Raw genomic sequence first — 7,644 nt, forward strand, 5'->3', positions numbered from 1 at the left:
GGCACTCTAGCCCCGGCAACAGAGTGAGACTCTGTCTCAAACAAAAAAAAGAAAGAGAACCAAATGACAAGCTATTAGGACTACTGAGAGTTTAATATAGTAGTTGAACAAAACATCATCAAAAAATAATAGCTCCCCTACACACCAGTAATACCAGTTAGAAAATGTGGTAGGAAAAAAGGCCTACTCACAATAGCACGAAAAATTATAATATGTCTAGGAAACACCTAATCAGAACTGTGTGAGAACTTACGGAAAACTACAAAACCTTACTAAAAGGTGCATTAACATGATCTAAATATAATGGAATGGAAAAAAACAGAGATGCCAATTCTTCACAAATTAATATATAAATGCAATGCAACTTTAATCCAAATAGCAAAGTGGCTTATTATGGAACTTTACAAACCCATTTAAAATTTCATAAAAATATTAAAGAATAGCCAAAAGCCAATTTTCAAAAAGAAGAATAAAGAGAAGAATACTTGTTCTACCATCTATTAAGACATACTATAAAGGCAGTAATTAGAACATGGCAGTGGCAAAGGAATAGACAGTTAAATCACTGGTACAGAACAAAAACAGACTCAAGTTTATATAAGAATTTAATAGCTCATTTTAAAAAAGTCATCTCATATCATTGGGGAAATAAAGGACAATTCAATAAATGGTATTGGGACAATGAGCATAAAATAAATTAAGAACCCTATTTCATCACAGACAAGCATACAAGCATGTGGGCAAACACACACGGTCTCCAGACTGATTAAGGACCTAAATGCAGAAGCAAAATTATAAGCATACTGAAAGAAAATACAGAATATGCTTATGACCTTAGAGTAGAGAAGGCCTTTTACAAATTATCAGTTTTAGCCAAATGAAAAGGTTTAAATGGTATTTTGATGAACATCCATGTTCTCACTATCACTTAAGAAATAAAACATTACAAATATAATTGAAGACAAATAAACAGTTCTTGCCCTTAAGAAGTTTAAAGTTTAGAGAGGTAGAATACACACAAAGCTACAGGAGCACAGAGAATACCCAATCCAGACAGGGTTCAGGAGCACCCAGTCATGAAATAAGGGTAAGGGTTTTCTAGAGAGAGAAAATAACATACACATGAATTATCCATCATCTTTGACTCTAATTGCCAAGTGAAGATTACCAATGGCAAAATCCCAGAGCATGCCAGTCTACCAACCAGAGCTGTGCTATCTGAAACAGCTCTGATGAGTTTACTTTGCACTAGGGGGTACGGTTGGGGGGAATATATAAAGCAGAATATCCAAACAGAATGAGATTGTGCAGAAGGCACCAATATGAAAAGTATTGTTTAGAAGTAATAATTAAGCCAATCTATCTTACAGCAAAGGATGAAACTGAATACTTAAAAGAAAATGAAAATTTGGAGGAAGAACATTCAAATTTTAACAGGGCAACAGATTTACAGTGCTGAAAGGAATGAAACTCCTGCGCTGCATATATATACATGCATCTTTAAAACAATAATCTACATGCTATAGCCATATTTCAACTGATATGGCTCTCCTATTCATGATCAATTAGCTAACTTATTTTTCATTAAATCTAAGATATACTAGATAGCCGCAGAATAAAAAAAGAGACTGCAGCCATTATGACAATATCACAAGTGTTTCTGAAGCCTCCACATTATTGACCATCCTGCTTCTTGAAATTCTCATGGTTCCTGGTTTCTATGTAACCATATAATGTAACTGAATTCTTTCCTTTATCCGCTTTCCTGTCTCCTTTACAGAATTCTCTGCTAGCTTTTATCTCCTGGCTATGAATGTACGCGAAGGTGAAGTATTTGGCACCAACTTTTCTTTTCAAAATACCAAATTCCTTGAAGACATACGACTTCAACTACTACCTTAACAAAATAATTTTAAGAATTCTGGCTTGAATCTTTTTTTAAATTCTAGTTATATATCATCTTCTTGAATATTCTGTCTCAGAATCAAATCAATTTAAAAGGTCTAAAAACAGGATATACATATATGCATGCTCATATACATAAAATGAACACATTTTTAAAAAAATCACAGGGACTTATCTTTTTCCCTATCTACAAATAACTCATCTCTTCAACTGCCATCAGTGGAGTCCATCATTGTGTCTCTTACCTATCCATTACATTGGAGCTTTTCTCAGTCACAAATCATATCTAGTCTTCTTTCAAAATGTCTTTCCCACTTGTCTCCTTTTTACCCTCTACTATAACCTAGTTTGGGCACTGATCACCTCAATACTTTTAACTGCTTTCCTGCTTCCAATTTCTTCCCTCGTTCCCAAGCATTCTGAATGTAATTGTTGGGTGACTCTCTCTAAAACACTACTTTAAACCCATCACTTTTTTCCTCAAAAGCTTTTTAAAGAGTGAATAAGAGTACCAAATATTTTAACTATTTAAGAACCTAAAATTTTGGCTTCAGTGTGCCTGTCCAATGTATCTTCTCCATATTCAAGTCTCTGTATTAAAAAAAAAAATCCTTTCCTCAGACTTCTTCCTCGAGCTACCCTACCACTGTACTTTTAGAGAGAACTGCTTGCAATTGCAAGCAATCTGGCTTTTACTCCGATCATGCTCAATATTATTTTTGTAGTTTCCGAACTCCAAAGCAAATATTTTAGTTTCTCATTTTGCTTGACCTCACCATGCCATTCATAATTTGGTTTTTACCTTTTGTTACTCCCTACTAGCCAGCCCTATAGACTCTAAGCTCAAGCCACAGCAAACCACTGGACTTCCCCTAACATATCTTGCTGTTTCAGTTTGTGCTTCTACATATGCTATTCCCACCTCTACGATGCCTTCCCTGACTGCTTAGTTCTACTAACTGTTTACAACCCAGATGAAACATCATCTCTTCTGTGGAATTACCCCTCACTGTCACAAACACCTTTACTGCCATTGCACTCCTACATATTCACTAATAAGATTCATAACACTGCACTGTAATTGTTTCAAATCTTGATATCCTCCGAATCTAACTTAGAGACACCTATTAGACAATTAAGAGCGGGTTTTAAAAGACCTTCGGCTATGACCACATTAATCTACTCACTGTCACTCAAGTATACTATATGAAGAGGCAGTATGTATCATGTTTAAGAGTTCAGAATCTGAAGCCAGGCTAAGAATGAATTTTGGATCTACCACTTAGCTGGACAAGTTAATTAACCTTTGTATGCCTGGGTTTCCCTATGTGTAAAACCAGGATTAATAAGACCTACCTTATAAGGTTGTGAGGATTAAATCCATTAATGTGGGAAGAGTGCTCAAAACAGTAATTGACAAAAAATAAGCATTAAATATGTATTGGCTATTGTAATGAATATACCTTGGTTATTCCTGATCCTTTCCACATGCCAGTCCTCTGTTAGGTTTTATATTCTACACTCTATATTATGTCCTCCATTCTTTATGTATGATAAATGGGCTTCCTTCATTTTTCCCTTTATCCAAATCTTACCCAGTTTTCAAGGCTGACTTTTGGTAGAGCCCCTGCTCATTCCAATCCTTAAATGATCACTACCTAAATTAAGTATCTATAGCATTTTCTGTATCACTCTGCATTTAATTAAAACTGCTTTGCATTCTTGTAATTTTTCATATATGTTTGTCAATTTTTGTAAAGTCTTTGAAGGTCCTGATGACATCTCATACATCTCTGTGAGTTCCTATAGCAGGTAGTAAGGGCTTGGAATTTGTTGTGTAAAATAATAAAGCACAATAGAAACCTCAACTTTAATCAAACTGCCTTTGCAATCAAAGAAATAGAGAAACCTGTGAGAACATTCCATGCTTCTCTAGGAGTCAACCTGCAAATGTATTAGGGCCAGGGAATTCTGATTCTCGTTAAAGTGAGAAGCTCTGATATAGCTTCTGGGGGGAAACCTCCCTGCCATTGCAGAGGAGTTATGGGTAGCCCTTAAATTCCCAAACCAAATTGTAGCACTGGATTTTCTGTGAGATATGTGACAAATAATTGAGGGCACAAGATTTGGTGTCACACAGATCTAGGTTTCAGAGGGACCTAGAGCCTGTTTCTTTCTCTATAAAATGGACATTTTAACACCTCCTTCACAGGTATCTAACAATCAAGATTCACCCTAATATTTAACTGAAATGCAAACCCCTGGGAAAAAATTTAAGTGAAAATACTGTAATTCATAAATAAATATGAGAACAACATTTTTAGTTACATAAGAATATGCTGTATTAAATTAGCTGGCAGCACTATTTATAACGCTCTAAATTACCTATAAGAAAATCAAACAAGTATATTATTGTCAATAATAGGCTTGAGATGAGGGAAAATTTCCACCACAAAGTTTATCCTCCTTTTTAACACTCCTTCCTGTAATTTTTTTCTTTCACGTGTGATTAAGAACAAAATGTACAAAATTATGCCCACAAAGAAATATTCAGAAAGCACAATTTATCTTAATCTCAACTTGGTTCTATAGCGTAGTATTCCAGTTCATTGTTCAGAATTACTTCCAAGTAAGAATTAACATGAGTTTAAGAAATGAAGATAATGGCGAACAGCTCATATGATGATCTGAGTCAGTAATTTCAAATTAAGAGTTGTTCCAACTTGAAGCTGGCAGTCACACACAGTCTGAAGGGTTTGTTTACAGCACTGATTAAACCAAATACCCTAATCTTTTAGACGACTCATCCTGGCATTCTAATAAATTATTTTAAGGCAGTATACCTGCCGAAATGTCCAATACTTCACAAATTAAACCCAAATGGGTTTCTTTCTGAAGGAAAAAAGAACAAAAGTGGCAAGTCTTATTTTTAACCTGTGATTTTTTTTTTTCAGTTTCAGGTTATGAATAAAATGCTGTTCATCCACTGAAGAACAGAACCTTGCTACTTGGAACACCTTCAAGCTTAGGGGAGGAGGTGAAATTTTAAAAACAGATGATCTGTTCTCCTTAGGATACAGTGAGTGGTATGTGGGATTCGTTAGGAATGAATGGTACATATAAGAGATCAAAGGAAAAGAAACGTTAGTTAATAACGTTTATAAGCATTGTGAACTTCCAACAACGCTGAAATGTTACAATTTAAAGAAGAAAACATGGCTCTGGGGAAGGAAAATCAACCTCCCGGTAGAAAACCGACAGTCAAGTGCGAGGCTAATGGAATTTAAAGGGAAATGAAAAGGGGAATGGGAAAAACGTGGGATCGGGTAGTCAAAAACGGGCACGATCTTGAAGAGAGTTTTGCGGGGAAAGGCGTACGGAAGGGAGGGTGTGTGTGTGGTCGGGGTAAGGTTTGTTCTTAGGACTGAAAAACCGAGGTGACAAAGTTGTGGAACTAGAACTCGGCGGTGCGGGAGAAGGGAGAGGAAGGAATGTGGGGATTTCCAGGCTGAGCTGACAAGTTCGGGGCGCGAGCTGCCCGCCGCTCCTCTTTTGGGGAAGGGAGGCCCCACCGAGTGCCCGGCCGCCCGTCCGCACCGACCGAGCTCTCACCCTCCCGCTACTCGGCCCTTCACCCGGCCCTGGCCCTGTCCCCGGCCCCTCCTCACCTCAGGCCGCTGCGTCTCGATCCTCCGCGCCTCCACAGCGGACGTCCCCCTCGGCGCCGGCGGGGCCGGACCAGTAGGCCTGACGGGCGCGGCTCCCCAGTCAGCTGCGCCCGGGCGGCCCCAGCGCGGCTTCGCCGGCCTCTCGGCTGCTCGCCCCGGCTCCAGCACGCTCGCGGCCCTTTCCCGCAGAGGTGGCGCGCGGCCCTCCTCCCCAACCCCGCCCCACGGCGCTCCCGCCTCGCCCCGCCCCCGGACGCCTGGCCTGTGCGCTGATAGGCCTCTGAGAGACCCGGCGCTCCCAGGCATAGGCCCAGCAGCCGTCCGTCGACGAGGGGGCGGGAGTCCAGAGGGGTTGCGATTCCCGTAACGCGGCTCCTGGCGTCCCGGATTCCGGTGGCTGCGCCCGCGTCGCCTCTCCCAGACGAGATCGAAGGGTTCCCCCCACCTCCCCTCTGCGGGCGGAAGGAGCGGAATGTTCCATTTTTCCGTGGAGTAACGGGGTCATGAACCGAAGGCCGGGTGTTGCCTGCTCCTCCCGCCCTCCCTTCTCGCCAGGGAGCCTTTGGCGGCCTTCCCCGAGCGACCTAGGACCGCGAGGGACCGCTGGGCTCCCTTGGGGACAGAGGCGGCGTGGGAGCCTCCTGGGAAGAGTGAAGGGCTTGGCCGTGACTCCACACGAGGTTGCCGTAGATTGTGGCGGCGGCTTCGGTCCAATTCTCATGTAAACGAAGTTTGCCACGATGTAATTTTTTAAATTGGTAAATGAGTTTGGGTGCGATTGATCAAAGAACCCCAGAGCTGGGGACCCGCCAAAAGACTAGTATTTCTTTGCGGTTTGTACGTCCCAATCTGCGATAAAAATATCGAGTAAAAACCAGTTTCATTACAATTCACCTCCTCTCCCCTCCCTGCCTGGAAAATGGACCTAAAGACTCATGTTGTTATATGTATTTATTCCCAAAGCAGAATGAGAAACTATGTGTGTGTGTGTGTAAAGAGACACACCCAAAGCCCGGGGCGTTTGTGGAATAATGGCAGGCTATAGGAGGATAATAATGGTTAATGAACTTGAATAAATTATATTAGTACCTATGAATTAATAGACAATTACAAGGGTCTTCATTATATTGAGGATTCAGACACAGATCAAATTATGATCTCTTAGTTGTTGATCAGATAATTTTTAAAAGACACAGCAAAGTGGACCTACTAAGGAGTCCTTGGCAAATGGGGACGGTGCTGCAGCTGATGTATTCAGCTCTTGATGCTCCCTGTCATCCTATAGCTAACCTACAGATTGTATTCTAGCTTTGCCATTTATAGGAGTGTTTATTTTAAACAAACTTTTATAAAAATTTGTTAAATTTAAATATTGTATAGATCCAGCAAACATTTATTTGGGGAAATGTATAGTGGTTAAATGTACCCTCTGATTCCAGATTGCCTAGGTTTGGATACTGGTGCTGGTATTTCCCATCTCTGTGACCTTGGGCAAGTCTTTTCAGTTTGTTCATCTGCAAAATGAGAATAATGATACCAACCTAATGGGATTGTTGTAAGGATTAAATGGGTTAAAATATATAAAGTGCTTGGCACATAGTAGGTGTTCAGTAAATATCAGCTGTTGTTACTTTTGAATGTCTACTGTGTCAATGCTTCCAAAAACTTTTTATGTCACAGTATATATTGAAAATGATGAAGCCGGGTGCCATGGCTCATGCAGGCCTGTAGTCCTAGCTACTCAGGAGGCTGAGGCAGGAGGATTACTTGAGCCCAGGAGTTCAAGGTTACAGTAAGCTATGATCATGCTTCTGTACTCCAGCCTGCCAGCCTGGATAACAGTGAGACTTTGTTTCTAAAAAAGAAAATGATGTTATTTCTCTAGAAAGGGGAAGGCAGGTAAACAGAAGGTAATCAATATCTCACAACACAGTAGTCTGGCTTGGCACACTGGTCAGGAGTTAGTCCTTTTATGGATGTCTTCGTGTTAGCTCAGCTCAAGCCCTGCCCCTAAGAAACTCACATTTTATGGGGATAAAGTCCTAGGCTAAAAGGATGAATGAATATTGGA

General features: G+C 40.5%; 1 protein-coding gene across 3 annotated transcripts in view; it reads right to left on the reverse strand.

Annotated features, from left to right (window-relative positions):
* The window catches only part of IL6ST (interleukin 6 signal transducer), a 49,752-nt gene extending 44,010 nt beyond the window's left edge, over window positions 1-5,742 (reverse strand). For 2 of the 3 annotated variants that reach the window (XM_012655305.1, XM_012655307.1), the window contains exon 1: window positions 5,574-5,742. The gene's annotated coding sequence lies outside the window, so the exon portion shown is untranslated. The remainder of the gene's footprint in view (window positions 1-5,573) is intronic. The other variant, XM_012655303.1, reaches the window with a different exon arrangement.
* Window positions 5,743-7,644: the final 1,902 nt, after the last annotated feature.

Source organism: Propithecus coquereli, unplaced genomic scaffold, assembly GCF_000956105.1.
Source record: "Propithecus coquereli isolate 6110/MARCELLA unplaced genomic scaffold, Pcoq_1.0 Scaffold47, whole genome shotgun sequence".
Taxonomy (NCBI): Eukaryota; Metazoa; Chordata; class Mammalia; order Primates; family Indriidae; genus Propithecus; species Propithecus coquereli.